Raw genomic sequence first — 17,783 nt, 5'->3', positions numbered from 1 at the left:
TGCCCTTCTGCATCTTTTGATACAGTCTTCATTTTAAAGTCTTGATTGTCTGATATAAGTATGGCTACTCCAGCTTTCTTTTGTTGACCATTAGAATGATGATTCTCCATACCCTTATTTTCAATCTGATGGTGTTTTTAGGTCTAAAGTGGGTCTGTTGTAAACAGCATATAGATGGATCCTGTTTTCTTATCCATTCTGTTACCTTATGTCTTTTTATTGGAGCATAGAGTCCATTGATATTTAGAGTGAGTACCTAATGATATGAATTTATTGCCATTATGGTGCTTGTAGAGTTGGAGTTTCTGGTGATGTTCTCTTGTCCTTGCTAATCTTTGTTGCTTTTGGTATTTGTTTATTTCTCTCTATCTCTCCATATATATCCTCAGAGTGTCCCCCTTCAAATTTCATGCAGGGCTGGTTTAGTGGTCACAAACTCATTTAATTTTTGTTTTTCTGGGAAACTTTTTCTCTCTCTTATTTTGAGTGACAGCCTTGCAGGATAAAGAATTCTTGGCTGCATATTTTTCTGATGCAGCACATTGAATATATCCTGCCACTCCTTTCTGGCCTGCCAAGTTTCTGTGGATAGGTCTGCTGCAAACCTCATCTGTCTTCCCTTATAGGTTAGGGACTTTTTTTTCCCTTGCTGCTTTCATGATTCTCTCCTTGCCTGAGTATTTTGTGAATTTGACTATGATATGTCTTGTTGACTGTCGGTTTTTGTTGACTCTAATGGGGGTTCTCTGTGCTTCCTGGAGTTTGATATCTGTGTCTTTCCCCAGGTTAGGAAAGTTTTCCACTATGATTTGCTCACATAACCCTTCTACCCCTTTTTCTCTCTCTCTTCCTCTTCTGGGAACCCTATGATTCTGATGTTCTTCCTTTTTCATGAGTCACTGATTTCTCTAATTCTTAAATCGTGCTCTTTTGCCTTCATCTCCCTCTTTTTTCTGCTTCATTATTCTCTATAAATTTGTCCTCTATATCACTGATTCTGTGTTCTGCCTCATCCATCCTTGGTGCTGCTGCATCCATCCATGATTGCAGCTCAGAATTTCATTCTATTTTTTACTTCTTTTATCTCTGCAGAAAGGGATTCTATCTATTTTCAACTCCAGCTAGTATTCTTATTATCGTGATTCTAGATTCTGGTTCAGACATCTTGCTTGTATCTGTGTTGGTTAAATCCATGGCTGTCATTTCTTCGTGCTCTTTCTTTTGGGGTGAATCCCTTTGTTTTTTCATTTTGAAGGGAGATATGGAATTAATGTGGTAGAAAAATTGAAATAAAAAATTAAAATTAAAAAAATATTAAAATTAAAAAATTAAACACACACACACACACACACACAAAATAAATGATGCTTGATCCTAGGTGTGTTTTGGTCTGGATGTTGAAGGTGGTTTGACAGATTAGAGAAAAAAAAGGGGGGAGAAAAACCAAGGAAATAATTTGAGAATTTGAAAAAAATAAATACACTGAAGTAGACTAAAATGAGATGATGGTCTAAAATAGAATTTGAAAAAAATTAGTCAAAAGTAAAGATTATAGAAGAAAAAAATTAAGGAAAATATTTTTAATAAAAATTACAAATAAAAATGAATGTTTTCTCCTTCTGTATTCAAGAAAAAGAAGTGAAAAAGAAAAAAAAACACGAAAGTTGAATAGATTGACCTGCTAAATGATTAAAATAGGACTGAAGTTACTTTGTTTCCCCAAAGAAGTCAGACTATGAAACGCTTTATAGTCCATAAACTAAGTAGGCGGTGAGACTTATGTTCTTGAAGAGCGAGGTTGGTCCATTTGGGCGGGACTCAGTGTAATGGCTCTGTTCTCCACTAGATGGTGCTGCTAGCCTACTGGGGTTGAGTGTTGTGGCATTCATAGGTGCATATGTGCATGCCCGGGAGTGGTGAAAATGGTGTCACCAAGCTACCCAGTCTCCAGTATATGAACTCTGTTCTCCCAGATCAGCAATTGCGCACCCGTCCTCTGTCTTCAGTTTTCATCCACTCCCTGCTTTTTCACTGTCTGTGACCAGGCCCCAGGTAGTACCTCTCTTCTGAGTTTTGTCTCAGATGTGGCTGTTTTCCCCAGCCCCTTACTTCTGAAGGACTGCAGCTTTGACCAGTTCCACCCCTCTGTGGGAGGGTCTCATGGAGCAATGCCCAAATAAGCAATGGCCAAATGTCGGCTGCACCCAAGAACACTTGTGGGACCCTGCTGCTGCCGGTACCCTGAGACTGTGGCCAGGTGCCAGCCTGCCCCGGAAAAAATTAGCAAGATAGTGTAGCAGCAGCGTTTCAGGGATTATGGGAAATCACAACTCACATCTGGCACCAGTCTTCACCCTTAACAACCTTGTTCCAGCATCAGCAAATGTGGCCGTTTTCTGGGGTCTGCTGGGACCAGGTGGCTTCAACAGTCTCTACCAAATGTCCTTCCAGCAGTGGAACTGCTTTTCCCCAGGTGGCCCGAGAACCTCCCAGACCCCACTCTGTTTCTGGGGATTCACCCTTCCCACCAGAGCACTACCAGACCAGGTATGGAGCTGCGGAGTTGCAGACTTTGCCCTCCCCTTGTTTACAGTCTTAATGGAATTTAAACCCTCTCCTTTCTCCTTTCTCCTTTCTCCCTTTTTAGTTTAGTCCCTGTAGCTTTTTCCAACTTCCACTTTCTCTCCAGCTGCTTTTGGGGAGGGGTGCTTTTCCCGTATTCTCCCTCCCCACCATCTCGGTCCTCTTTCTGTCTGCAAAAGCACCTCCCTTCCCACAGCTTCTTGCTCCCCAAGTTCACCTCTCTGCACCATGTACCTGCTGAATTCTGTGGTTCAGGTTTTGCAGATTGTTGTGTTAATCCTGCAATCATTTTTCTAGGTGTGCAGGATGGTTTCGTTTTGGTCTTGCTGTATTTCATGGACGCGAGACACACAAAAAACTTCCATGCTGTTCCACCACTTTGGCTCCTCCCCCAAAACGACAATGTACTTTTAAAATTAAAATAGTATATACTTAAGGCACATAGCATGATATCCATATACATCCATATAAATATTGAAATAATTACTATAGTCAAACAAATTATCTATCTATCTATCTATCTATCTATCATCTATCCTCTATCTATCTTTCTCCTCACATAGTTACCTTTAAGGAGGGGGTGAGAACACCTGAAATCTACAGCATCAGTATGAAGACTATAGCTAGTAATACTGCATTTTGTACTGGAAATTTTCTAAAGTGACTCAGTCTTAACAGCAATAGTAAGAAGAATGCAGATGTATCATTTTCATTGAATTTAACCTTATGTGTTGATTACAGGATTCCTGTGAACAAATTATTCACATGAGTTGGAAGCAACCCAGTACTTTGTCATGAAGAGTTAAGAAGGATATAACTTAGTACAGAATTTGTCTGTCTGGGTTTGTTTGTTTGAGCCAGAAAAATGTGTATCCCTGCAAGGCAACAATCTGAACTGAGTTTGTTTAGTATTTGGTTAGCATTTTGTTTATGCAGTGCTTAAATATTATTCAAGAGCTACAATTAAATGCAGGCTACCATATTTGTCAATGCAATATATAGAAACAACTTAAATAGCAATGAGGAATAAAAACATGGCTAGAAGAACAGATAGGAAAAGCTGTTGAGATTTTTAAGGTGATGACTAAGAACAAGCTAATTAAGACACTAAGAATTTTTTGGGAGGCAAGATGATGATGGGTTCAACTGAGGAAGAAAATAGAAGTGGAGAAACTAGGTCAATGGTGGGTTTGCTATCCACCTTGACTGAGTGATTTTGATTAAACACTTCTCATTTGTTTCCTTTTTTATTCTTTTATAGTTTCCTCCTTTTGATCCTTCAACATATTTTCTCTTTTATCAATTTTTAACATAACTCCAAGGGAGAAAAATAACCCTAAAATAATCAAATAAAAATTGAAGAAGGAAAGCTTAGTATAACAGCCCAATCTATTTATTAAGTTTCTACTCTGTTTGTTAAGAAATATACTAATCATTCCAGAGGATACTATGCTTGGTTTCTACTCTCAAGAAAAATCTTTCTGAAGTTGATAGGCTGGTACTGTAAGGCTACATTTTATATGTTGTTCACTTATTTTTCATCACCCACCAGCATTTTACCAGTTAAAGTACCAAAAAATGGAAGAATATTTGATGTTTTATTCATAGATTTCAAAAAAACAAATGCAGGTTTGAAAGTAATATGGAATAAAAGAATGTGATTGAAGCTACATTTTGTGGTCTAGAAAAAAGAGACTGGTAAATATAGGAGGAATACAACTACATTAAGAACATATTTGGGTATTAGGAAATATGATGAAGGCAAAATGAAAGTAAAAAAGATAATTACAATTTTAAAATTCGTGCAGCTGCCTAGGGGGTTTGCAGATATCTTGTGGGTAATCTGGTGTGGCAAATTAGTTGTTGGTCTTAGAAAAGTGCACAAAAAGAGGCATACGCTTTGGGCTTTCTAGAAGAAATCAATGAAAGTGTTCAAACATATAGTAAGAGAGATCTCTCAGTGACAATTTTCTTTAAGAACCCAGGACTGCAAATATATTAACATTTCCATAAAAGGACTTTATGCCAAGTAATAGAGAAAGCAATGCAGCAAACAAATAGTGAAGAGGGAGAGAGGGAATACCTCAGTATTCTCTTCTGTTTTCTAGACTCAATAACCCAGTGATAAATATGCTTGTGTTCCCCCCTGTGAGGCCTGCAAATTAAGAACTAAAATTATAATTGTTAATTAAGGTCTATTACATGTATGCATTTTATATTTCTAGATAAGTTAATAATTGTTCATAAGTAAACTGAATAGTTTACACCAGCCTTCATTAATCCACACATGTATGTTTGTTTATCTAAGCATGTTTATCTTCAGGTAAGAGGGAAAAAGGGAGGAAAGAGACTTGTTTACTTGAAGTAAAATGTCAGAGAGAAGAGTAGTGACATCACTCTAACTCTTGTCTCTGGGAAGGTCTTTCTCAAAGACCATATGGTCTCTTCTAGTCTGGGACAGGTTATACACAGATACCATGCTAGCAGCTCCTCTTGGACCGTGGCATAATTTATGATATCCTCATCTTCAGTTGCTTGCCCACAGAGAAGGTGAATGAGATGAGCCATGGCTTTCTCCCATATCTAGGGATCAGTAATTTTGCGGTTTCCTGTCCCCAAATCACCATTTCATGAACAGCAAGGGCTTGCTCATCTATTGTGGTTCATCACTCCTAGATGGTAAGTCAGAAAGATTATTACACTGGATTATTTATTCATGCAGCTAAAATTGGAGGCCTGGCAAGTATTAACCCAATCACTGTATGTATCTTCCCAGGCAGTTTAGTAACATTAAGAATTAAATCAATTCTGTGACTAGGTTAGGGATAACCAGTGCTTTTATTAAAGTTAATTCTTTTATTTTCATATCTGATTCTAACCAAATTTGGACAAGTAGCTTGACTTCTATGAGCCTTGTTCTCCTTATCTTTAAAATCAAATTAGGGCTGGGCACCTGGGTGGCTCAGTTGGTTGGGTGGCCGACTTCGGCTCAGGTCACGATCTCATGGTTCATGGGTTTGAGCCCCATGACGGGCTCTGTGCTGATAGCTTGGAGCCTGGAGTGTGCTTTGGAATCTGTGATTCCCCCTCTCTTTCTGTCCCCTTCTGAGCTCATGCTCTGTCTCTGTCTCTCAAAAAATAAATAAACATTAAAAAAATTTTTAAATTAAATTAGGGCCTCTTGGGGGTCTCAGTCAGTTAAGAATCCAACTTCAGCTCAGATCATGATCACAGTCCCCAAGTTCTAGCCCCACATCAGTGTCTCTGCTGTCAGCACAGAGCCTGCTTCAGATCCTCTGTCTCCCTCTCCCTCTGCCCCTCCCCCACTCATGTTCTCTGTGTCTCAAAAATAAACACTTAAAAATAAGTAAATAAGTAAATAAATAAAATGAAGTTAACAATAACAAGTAGCTATTTTATAAAGTTGTCATAAGCTTTAAATGAATTAATACAAGTAAAATGCTTAGAAAATGGACTTAGTATTACTCTCAACATTGGCTGTTATTATTGGCATGAGTATTATTACCATTATCACCCTTATATTTTATATTTTGTGTCTATCGTTCCTCATCACAAAACTAGGTTGCAACCTCAATTTCAGGAACACCAGATCTCTTCAGGTTAAGTTAAGAATTTATATTTCTTGTAGATATTCATCTCTGCATTGAGATGAGGAACCCCAAACTCCAGGAGCACAGTTTTGGGACCTCCTTCATGTGCTGGAACCATGCTGGCTTGCAAGACGTCATTTTACCACACTAACAGCTGCAACTATCTGAAACACAGTAGTCTCTGAGAGAGTAGGAGGCACCTAAGATAGGTCAATACAGTTTTAATCCTTTTACCTATTTTATTTTTGTGTTTTATCAGTTCCTATGCTATTATTTTACCTCACTTGTTTATGATTCATTTCCTTATGTTGAAATGTTCTCATATTGCTTAAACATCTTTACTCTTTCTATAAATTCAGTAAATCTATCTCTAATTATTATTATTATTATTATTATTATTTACTTTATATTCTATTTTATAATTTGATTTATATTTTAGTACTTGGTAAAAAAATATTCATGGCCACAGAGATAGTAGTAACAGATAGGCCTATGCCACTAAAAGAGGGGTTTGAAAGTCTTCTTTTATGTTTTTGTTTACTCTGAAGTAGATCACTGGATTTGACAGTATTAGCAAGCAGCCCAGATGATTTTGATACAGATTATAAGCAGAGCTTGCTTTCAGAAAAGTATTCTACAGTTTGGCAAAATATATATGCATTTAAACACTTATTCATTTAATCATTTGGTCATTCATTCGTTCATTAATTCTTGGCCATATGTTTCACTGATGCAAATTCACAATTTATACAAATTTTCTCTGTTTTTACACAAAAATATAGTTACCATTTCTTTCCCATTATTTTTTCTGTTATTCTTCAGCATCGTTTTTAGACACCCATAAGAAAATTATGATATCTTAATTTGTATCCTATTTCTATAATATTCAGAATGGATTCAAAATTCATTTTTCCTGCATTTTCTTGCACTGTATCTTTGTATGGTTTTGAGTTTTCTTCTTAGAACACTCAGTGATGAGGGGCGCCTGGGTGGCTCAGTCAGTTAAGTGTCTGACTTCAGCTCAGGTCATGATCTCACGGTCCGTGAGTTTGAGCCCCGCGTCGGGCTCTGTGCTGACTGCTCAGAGCCTGGAGCCTGTTTCAGATTCTGTGTCTCCCTCTCTCTCTGACCCTCCCCCGCTCATGCTCTGTCTCTCTCTGTCTCAAAAATAAATAAACGTTAAAAAAAATTAAAAAAAAGAACACTCAGTGATGATTTCAAGTTTTCTAAATATAGTTCATCCACATTTCTCTTCAAAATTATTCCTAGACAATTTTTTGTAAACATTTTTAAGAGATAACAAACACAATGTATGTTTAGATGTAAAACCAATATGTACAATGTGTTGCTTTACTTCCTACTTCAGATAAAAACAGTTAATTTTCTTATATATATTTTAGAGTGGTAAAAATGAGCATTTTCCATAAATATATTAAGATAATTAGATTATTAACATAAGAAGAAAAAAGTTAATTGTGCTGCCTGGTAACTTCTATTCTGCTACATACTCCTGATCTCTAAAGCTTCTACTCTTTCACAATAAATTTAAGAGCTTTGAGTGCTTTTGGTATCTTTAGGGCCACAAGTCTCAGTTCTATTCCACCATAGAAATGTCTTCACCACATTGACGTAATTATATCCTGACATTATGATGAGGACTACTGTTATAAAATGTAGTCTAATGACCAAAAAGGTATAACAGGCAAAGGAATAGATTTATCTTAACAGATCCTGGATGCTGTGGGTAAAGATAAGGAGGAAAATAAATAATACATCCACAGTGTGGTGAAAGAAAAATATTTTAGAGCCCAGGCCAGCCTGTGATCTCCATTTTTCTTTTTATGAGTCACACCACCATGCTATATAAATCTACCTGTGTCAATAAATATGCACTGTTCCTAAAAAAATTTTGTAGAAAAAGCTAGAGGTCTTGTTAGCATGATGGTTCTATGCTCCTCAGGGTTGTAAAACATCCATACCCAAACGGAGCTGTTTTTTACTAGAAACAAGGGCCAAAAATGAACTGGGGGTTAATAGTAATTTCCTCACCAGTTCTGTGGTTTTCTAAACCACATTTAAAAAAAAAATTTGTAACTTGTCCCAAATACCAATCACCTTGATAAATTCATTTGTGTGACAGACTCAAGGACACTAGAGGGGAAAAAATGCATTAATTTCTTTGATAAAGCACCTGACACAGTATTAAGGACTCCTTAATAATATACATCTTTTTAGTTGAAATTGTTTATTCAAATTGAAATTGGTTGTCTGAGGCCTAAGAAAAATTGGACAAAATAAAATCATTTTGGGCTGTTCAAGACTCAAAGCAAACCTCTGGTATTAAGAGCATCATTTGATAAGTGCTACAATTTCACTTAAATTTCAATGTATAGGTTTCTTTATATTTCTTTAATACCAAGTACAAATGCCTATGACTACCTCAATAAATCTTTAAAATCAAATCATATTTAAATCAAATCACATTTAAAATCAAATCAAAACAATTTGTTTTTTAATAACTACCACATAGTGTTTCCCATAGCATCTTACTTTTGCTTTTCCTCTGGGTGGGCCTACTCGTTTCTAAACATTACCTGTCTTTAATATTCTGAATCACCTCCTAAATATAGCCCATGACAGTTTGATACCATTCTGTTTTGAAATATTTCATCAGTTAATTTTGTACTTGTTGATTTAATAAAATTATTTACTGTTTTGTTTTGCCCAATACTGCTTCCTGGTTTGTTCTAAAGTACTTAGGAAAACCATCTGGTAAAATATCTTCTGCTTCCTTTACCATTTCTCAAGTGCTGTTTGATCCTGACTTATTTCAAAGTTAGAAAGACTTAACAATCATGTATCTAAGCTACTCATTTTATAGTAGATGGAACTGAACTTGAGAGTGATTTGTTATTGGTTTGCTTGTGATAAAACTGGTCTAACAACTGGGTCTTCTAATTCTGGTCACTTTTCCTCACTATCTACTTTTTTAAATGTTTATTTACAATCTACTTTTATGTACAATCTACTTTTTTAAATGTTTATTCAGTTTTGAGGGGTGGAGGGGCAGAGAGAGAGAAGGGGACAGAGTATCTGAAATGGACTCTGTGCTGACAGCAGAAAGCCCAATGCAGGGCTCAAATTCCCCAACCATGAGATCTTTACCAGAGCCAAAATCAGAAGCTTAACCAACTGAGCCATCCAGGTACTCCTCACCACCACCCCCACTTTTTTTTTTTTTTTTGCAGAGAGAGAGAGAGCATGTACAAGGTGGGGAAGGGCAGTGGGATAGAGAGAAAGAATCTCAAACAGGGCTTGATCGGAGGACCCTAGGACCATTACGTGAACTGAAATCAAGAATCCGATGCTCAATGGACATTTTTTAAAGAAAGTTCCTTCAACCTCTAAAATGTAATACTTTTCTATTATATGTGTTTCTAGTATTGTCACTTATATATGAATATATCATAATTATTCAATTTTTCACCTTGATTCCCAGTGACTAGAAAAGTGCAGAGCATAAACTATTGAAAAAATTAACATGTTAAGATTGATAAGTTAATTGACCTCAGAATACTTTTTCTTTTAAAATCATAATATCAGAAAGATTAAAAAAATCATATCAGTTATGTGGTCTTTTAGTTTTTTACCCAGAATTCAGTATGCCAAAATTGTGAAATCATGTAATATCCTCTCATTGCTTCTTACCCATGGTGTCTATTCATTCAACATATTTTCAACAAACATTGGTTGAGCACCTATACTGACTGAAGCACTCTGGAGAAAAATTGTAAAAAACAAACCAAAGAAACTACTGCTTTCATCCTAATAAAATGTAGTTTTTCAGAATGGACTTTAGTCTGGGGCACCTGGGTGGCTCAGCTGGTTGAGCGTCTGACTTCAGCTCAGGTCATGATCTTGCAGTTGGTGAGTTCTGCCCCGTACTGGGCTCTGTGCTGACAGCTCCGAGCCTGGAGCCTGCTTTGGATTCTGTCGCCCTCTCTCTCTGCCCCTCCCTCGCTCATGCTCTGTCTCTCTCTGTCCCTCAAAAATAAATACTAAAAAAATTAAAAAAAAATCATCACGTAACACACCTAAACCATACACACACACACACACACACACACACAATATTTAACTAGGTCAAATGTTGAAAAGAAGATGCAGACAGTGAATCAGTCATATATCTAGGAGTATACACACCTAGAAGACGGCAGAGGGAAGAAGATAAAGATTACTTCTTAAATAGATGCTACTGGTCATGTCTAAAGAACGTACAGAAGTTATTTAAGCATTATTTGCTGAAGTAGAGAATGCTGAGAAATAACTGGATTAAGGTGGGGTAGCTCAGATCATATTTCTTTATTTTGACAGAAGAGATATTTCTGTTATTGTGCATGATATACTACTAAAATCTCTTGAATTTTGCAAGATCATGCAGTAGAAATAATAATGCTTACAAAAATTAAGTTACATGAGAATATTCATTGTTTATGAAAGCTGCAAACAAAGCACAGAAAACAAAAATAAAAGCTCAGAGACAATTTTAAAACATTACCTACATGGTTAAAGTTCCACTGATATTTTACTGTTTCTCCATCAGTAGGTCCTTTGTAGTCTTAAACGTGGAACTTTGTATTTCTTACTTCAAGAGATTATTGAAGACAATTGTGAAAATTAAAAATCTTATGCATAGGTAGCCTTCCATATTTTTTCAATACAAGGAAGTGCTTTTGAGTCTTAATCTGAACATACAGCTCTGTCAGCTTAATGCCATGGAAAGTTTAAGGATTCTTAAAACCACCAAGCCAGGCATTTATTGCACTTTCACAGAATTTTTAGCTTAAAAATAATATCTTCATGTTATTAAAGCTTTCTTTTCAATTATGGAGTAGCATGTTACTGATTACTTTAATGCATATCATCCTGGGAAACATCACATGTGAACCAACGTGACTTTCACATTAAACTTACATCCCCTCCCTATATTTTTGTGAGTCAATTCTCCTTAAAGAGCCACATGTTGTGGCAGAAAATATTAAATTGAGTTGGAAATTCCTTTGAGACAAGTGGTTAGACATATGGGTCTGGAGTTCAGAGGAGACATCTGTGCTAAGAAATAAATGTTAATTATCTGAGCAGGGTTGGTTATTGAAGAACTGTTTGTGAATGAGATTATACACAGAGAGAACGTACAGTGAAAAGACAGGGGCTAGCACTGACCTGGGAGAACTTCACCCTGTTATAACCATGATCTTGAAAAGGAAATAGAAAAGAGGTAGCCAGAATGTCTACAGAAAACAGGGAAATGAATTAGACAAGGGAAGTGGAAAACCCACAGTTCAAACATTTTCACTTTATTGTTATCTACCATACTTATACCTCTTCAAGCATGCTTATAATAAAGTGACATTGAAAACATTGAAAAATAGCACCAATTTTTTACATGTTCATAAAATACATCTACAGTGGTATATTTAGAAATTTAAACGTAATATTTAGAAAATTAAACGTACATGCTTGTTCCATGAGTGTGTATGCATGTGTGTGTGTGCATGTGTTTTTTATACATGATCCATCAGCATATTATTGTAGGTTTCTTTTTCTTTTAATCTCTCCTGACAAGATAATAAATAAATCACTTATGGACAGGGCATTAGAGACATCATATGGATGCGCTAACTTTGTGCCCTTGAGAAAGGGCAGAGGGGAACTTTCATAAAGGATTATATACATATAAAAATTACAAAAGATGTACCAAAGAAAAATGATGTCTATGCCTTGGTTAACGATTATACATGGGATTTGGAAGGAATATGGAGAAACCACCAGTAACTACTCAAAAATTCATGCAACAGTTCTAAGACATGTAATGCTGCTAAGAAGCCAGGAGTTGTTACTGACAAAATGGAGGTGGTAGTTTGAACATAGTAGCTATGATAAATGATGAGATGAGGGGACAGTGGAGTGAACCGAAGGAGGGTACATTGTGAAACTTTTTACTTTCCGTTAAAACAGGAACATGCAGAGAAAAGCAATAAATGGAAAAAAAAATATTTTTAAAAAGCATCCTTAATGTACTTTTTGGATAGAAGAAATAACAAAAGTGTAGTGAAAGATGATTCTAAATCTAAAAGAAGCCTTATGAATCAGGTTTAGAATCAGATCTTTGAAAACCAACTGTAGAACTCTCAGCTACTACAATCCTGGTCCAATTTTAGTGGCCTCAGGTTTTCAAACTACGACTAGCATTAACCCTGTGTGCTTATGAGCAGAGGGGATTTTTTACTGTCTTTTTCATGTGGCTCTCTAGTCCCACCCTTACAAGTAATGTTTCTTTATACCATTCTGCTCAGGGCAGGCAAGAATGAAAGACAGTGAGGATGAGCAAACATTCCTACCGCTACATCAGGACCATCACCACCCATTTTAAAATTTGACCCTACAAGATTAACAAATTTGTATTGTTATACCTTACCCCCTGGGGTCACCCGTCAGTTGTATAGTACATGTTTCCCCTCACATCCAGATGTGTACACTTTTGAATTGCATTGTTTAAAATTCTTCTTTAAGTCATATTACTTGAGTAATTTGAACTATAGCATGTACTATAAAGGTTGGGACAATATTAGGATTTGGGCAGCATTATTATTTAAAGTAGTTTCACCAGGGCTTTGCTACTTGTCTTCCATTCATTATCAAATTGTTGAATGGACTGTATTCAACAGGCTTTTATGTAGAAAATGATTTTATTTCCTTTTATCAGTAGCTTTCAAAGGTACTCAATCAGATCACTCTGTCCTATACTTGAGGATTTTTTATTCCATGCAAATCTCAGAGCTTTTTTGGTTCACTTTTAGGTATTAAGAAATAATTTCATTTTTATATAATTTCAACGATTACAGCTCTCATTCAGTTTAATACCTTTTACCTTCCCACACAATCTCAAGCCTGACTCACACTTGGCAGATGACAGCCGGGGGAGTGGGATGGAGATTAAAGAAAAATGTCAACATTTTAACTGATGATATCTTACTATAGCTTCTGGAAACTCTTTCTGGCAGAGCTTTATATACTGCCTCAAAACACACAAGGTACTTTTGTTGGTACTTTGTAGATGAGTGACTTTCAACATTGCACTGTTCTCCAAATGGGTGATGGCTCATGGTTTAGGGCTCCCTCTGTAAATCCTGTATTGACTATGACACCCTGCAAAGACTGTTGCCATTGAATTCACTTCACTCATGGTTGCAAAGCTTAACAGCAGATTCCTCTCAAGATGACTCCAACTCAGCTCCTATCATGTACACATATAACCCAGCCAAAGTTTAGAAGTGCGAGATGATCATCTTTCTAACATCAGAGACAGATGCAATATCTTCTCACCTTTAGATTTTTTTTTTTGCTGAAAAGTGTCACACATCAGTCCCTATGCTGTTGAAAGACCAAAAGGCATGTATAAAACTTACTAGGGCTCCTGAAGTCAGTTTATTTGAAATGGTAGTGGACAAGATGGGTGGAGGAAGCACAAAATGCAGACAACTCCCTTCGAATAATTCTATTCTCTAACAATACTCTCCTGAAATTGTTCTCCTTTTCCCCTTATATATCACCTGGGATGGGAATGAACTAAATTTCCATTCCATAAGCAAGATCTTTATTTGAAATTTTGGTGAAACCAGTCATCTACTGTTCCCAGGTTTGCATTCTCATCCAGATTGAGACAATAGGAAATGTTTATTTAATATCCCCTTAAATTTCTAAGGATCATTTATTAGATAATTAAATCAAGAAATGGCAAAGGTGATAAAGTATGAGTTATTAAGAAAGCATAATGGACACATACTTGTGATTTTTTAAAAGTGGTATAGAGGTGAATCAGATAGAAGAATTATTATTTGAAGTAAAATTAACTAATTTAATTTTTGATGAAACATCTGAATATTTAGGGGCATATTTAATTTTAGTTTATTTGAAGAAAAATGCTTTATGAACTAAAATTAAGAAACAAAATGTAGGGAAGAGGTTTCTAAATTTCTCCAGGTACTTTATTTTCAATAGTTGTGTTTACTATTTAATATTAATGTAGTTCCTTACCAAACAGAGTTTTTAAAATAATGACCATACACATTACTCACATATCTTAATTATACTTCATCGTGGTTTCTAAGAAATATAATATCCTTAAAACTTCATGAAGCCATGATGGCAAATAGAATTTTTTTTATGCGTTGGAAAGTAATGTGTTCTTTCAAAGACAGGATAACAGTGGCATTTTACAACCAGGGAAAGTGTATAAGATACCATACTTTTGATATCCAATAATATTCACAGCTTGATATTTTAGAAGTTGTACAACATCAGTTTATCATCCTGCAAAAATTATTTAGGAAAGATCTAAGTACTTCATGTTTTATGCTTTGTACAACTGCATCTTTGGTAGCTACTGGCATAGGTAATGAGGGCTCCAATTCACCTTCAATCTAGATTACCTAATTTAGATTAGAAAATAGAAATTTTAATCAACAAATATGTCAATTTTCAAAGTGAAATAAGAAATATAGGGATACACTGAACTATATAGCAGGTCAAATGCAGTCTACTAATACCGCAGACTTAGAAGGACAGAGAAACATAACTATAGAGAAAATCCCATACTTCATTTAAATATATTATACACGTGTATTCCTTAAAACTTCATCCATATAGGGGCGCCTGGGTAGCTCAGTTGGTTAAGTGTCCAATTTTGGCTCAGGTCATGATCTTGTGGTTCGTGAGTTCAAGCCCTGCATCAGACTCTAGGCTGACAGCTCAGAGCCTGGAGCCTGCTTCAGATTCTGTGTCTATCTACCCCCCTCCCAGGCCCCCCCGTTCATGCTCTCTCTCTCTCTCTGAAAAATAATCACAAAAACAAAACCTTTATCCATATAAGATAAAAGAGAAAATAAAGTTACATTGAAGGATATCATGAGAAATGTAAGTAGTCTCAGAGAGAAACATTCTCAATATTAAGGATAATAGGCAAGGCTGAAACAGTTTATGACTATTTTTTATTTTATTTTATTTTTTTGCAGCCATACATGAGCTTACTAATTTTTGATGGAACTATTTATCATTTACAAAGGGCAAATGCAAAATTTCCAGGTTAACTTTTAGAATGTCACATCATTTCCTTTATGCTTAATTTCCAAGGTTGGGAAAGGAAAGGAACAAAAAACATTTAAATACATTTTCAGTGTCTCAGAAATTTCTGAAGGACTGATCTCAATTGGTCATTTCTTTTTATATATCTTTTATGTTCATATGACAATGCCAGGCTTTTATGGATTAGGAGGAAAATATTTGACTTGATGACCTCAGAATATTTCCTGTCTTTATATTGTCAGTTGTATTGATATCTGGCCTTACTGAGGGTGTCTGGTTGGCTCACTTGAAAGAGCATGAAACTCTTGATCTTGGGGTTGTGGGTTCAACCCCACATTGGTTGTAGAGCTTACTTAAAAAAAATCTGGTCTTACCTGTAATCACTAAATCCTTTTAAACTGTCAATTTCCTGACATTTGATAGGTATCTTTATTCTCATTACTTTAACTCTTCAAGGGATATGTTTAATGCAGAGGATACTCAGTCTAGAGGATATTCTTAACTGAAAAGCAAGTGGTGAACCTTAAATTCCTTTTACATATCCTTTGTTAATGTGCTAAACTGGACAATATGAGTTTCTAGGAATTATTATCAACATTTATTACAAAATCTCAATGAAGACAGGCCTAAGAGGTTTGCAGCACTTCATGAACCTGGAACCCAGCCTTATCTTGATTGTACTTGACCTTTCCAAGTGTGGAGGATGGAGTTGTCTCTTAAATCAAAGTCTGAATCTTGAGTAAGAGTTAGAAAATAGAAATATACAAGAGAAAAAAACAAAATGGAGCAAATAGATGTTGCCTTGTCCAGTTGTTTTCACAAACTGTTTTGGTCAATTAAAATTCCAATATGTAGGACAGGGAACTAACTGCATTTCACGTAGAACATAATTTTGTTGCTGATCGGTAGCAGAAATCTTCCCTTAGGATTAAAACAAGGAAGGGAACCGTATGAGCTTTATCTAGAGCAGTGATTCCTATACTTCTTTTGGATAACATTCTCTTCTAAGGGTCTGATGAGAAAGCCAAAACATACTCTCCATAAATTGTCACAAATACATATATCCTTATAAGATAATTCTACTCAACAATAAAGGGAGAAGATTATTGATATAATAATACAAATGAATCTTAACATTATGCTGAGTGAAACAAACTAGATATAAAGAACACATAGTATATGATTCCATTTATATGTAACAGGCAGAACTAAGCTATGACAGAAAATAGATCAGCAGTTACCTAGGGCCAAGCATTGAGATGACTACAAAGAGGTAAAGGAAACTTTCTGGATTACACTGGTGTATTTTTTTCAAACCTCACTTTAATATATATAAATTAAACCTAAATAAATTTTATGTTAAAAAATCATATATTCCAAAATGGTACATTCAGATCCTGGGGCTTCATAGACCCACGAAATCTTGCAATATATCTCTAAATATATTTCAATCCCAGTCTAGAATTCAAGTAGATTTTGAAGGGTCACAGTAAGTTAATATTTGCTCTGAAAGAGAGTGAGAAGGTATAAATACGTTACAGAGAATAAAAATGTACAAGCCATTTTTTTTTTTTGTTCATTGCTTGTGTAGACCTGTGTCAAAATAAAGATGATTCAGGGGTTAGTCCTAATAATTAGAAGCATAATAAAATAAGTGACATATACTTTCTATATATTTTCCAATATTCTGATAAATCTAGAAAAATAAGTATTCTACATGTGTGAGCACACACACACACACACCCCACACACATCTTTAAAGTAAATAAGACAGGGAGCAAACAAGTGGATGTGTTCTTAAGAAGTGTTGGAGTTGAAGGCAATTAGCCAGATCCTCTATTTAGCTCCAGAACTAAAAGATGATGGTTTATATTGTTCAGGGAAATGGGCAGTGCACAGTATATAGACTAAGTATGAGGAGAGTGAAACAGGTTTACAGTAGGTGTTCAGGACAATTGGAAGAGAATAATGGGGAGAAAAACAAAGGGAATTTTTGCAGAGTGGCAAAGGCAATCCATTTTGAGCTAGAAACCATAAATTTGTGTTAGCTTCAATCCCAAAAATTACATGACTTTTTATTTTCCCTAATGTGTTCAGTAGCCCAGGAGCTGAGAAGGTCTACAACTAGATTGAGACACAGGTGGGAATTTGAAGGGCAATGTGTTGAAATGATGACAAGCTAACACTGCTCGTGGCAATGGAATCACAGCTACTGACGCTGGGATCCATTCTGAGCAGAAAACAAAGAGAAGCCAGAAGAAGGGGGCTGACGGACTGGGGGAAAGAGATGGGTCAAAGCACAGGTGTCCTGAGAAGGCAAAGGAAGTGTGGATGTAAGAGCTCTGGAGGGAGAGGATGCTGCAGGCAAAGGGTGGCATATTTGGTCTTTAAAATTTTAAAGGCACCACAGTGTGCTCTCTTAGAGAGCAGGGCTTTATCATTTTC

The sequence above is a fragment of the Felis catus genome, chromosome B2 (assembly GCF_018350175.1).
Source record: "Felis catus isolate Fca126 chromosome B2, F.catus_Fca126_mat1.0, whole genome shotgun sequence".
NCBI lineage: Eukaryota > Metazoa > Chordata > Mammalia > Carnivora > Felidae > Felis > Felis catus.
This window is presented reverse-complemented; position numbering follows the sequence as displayed.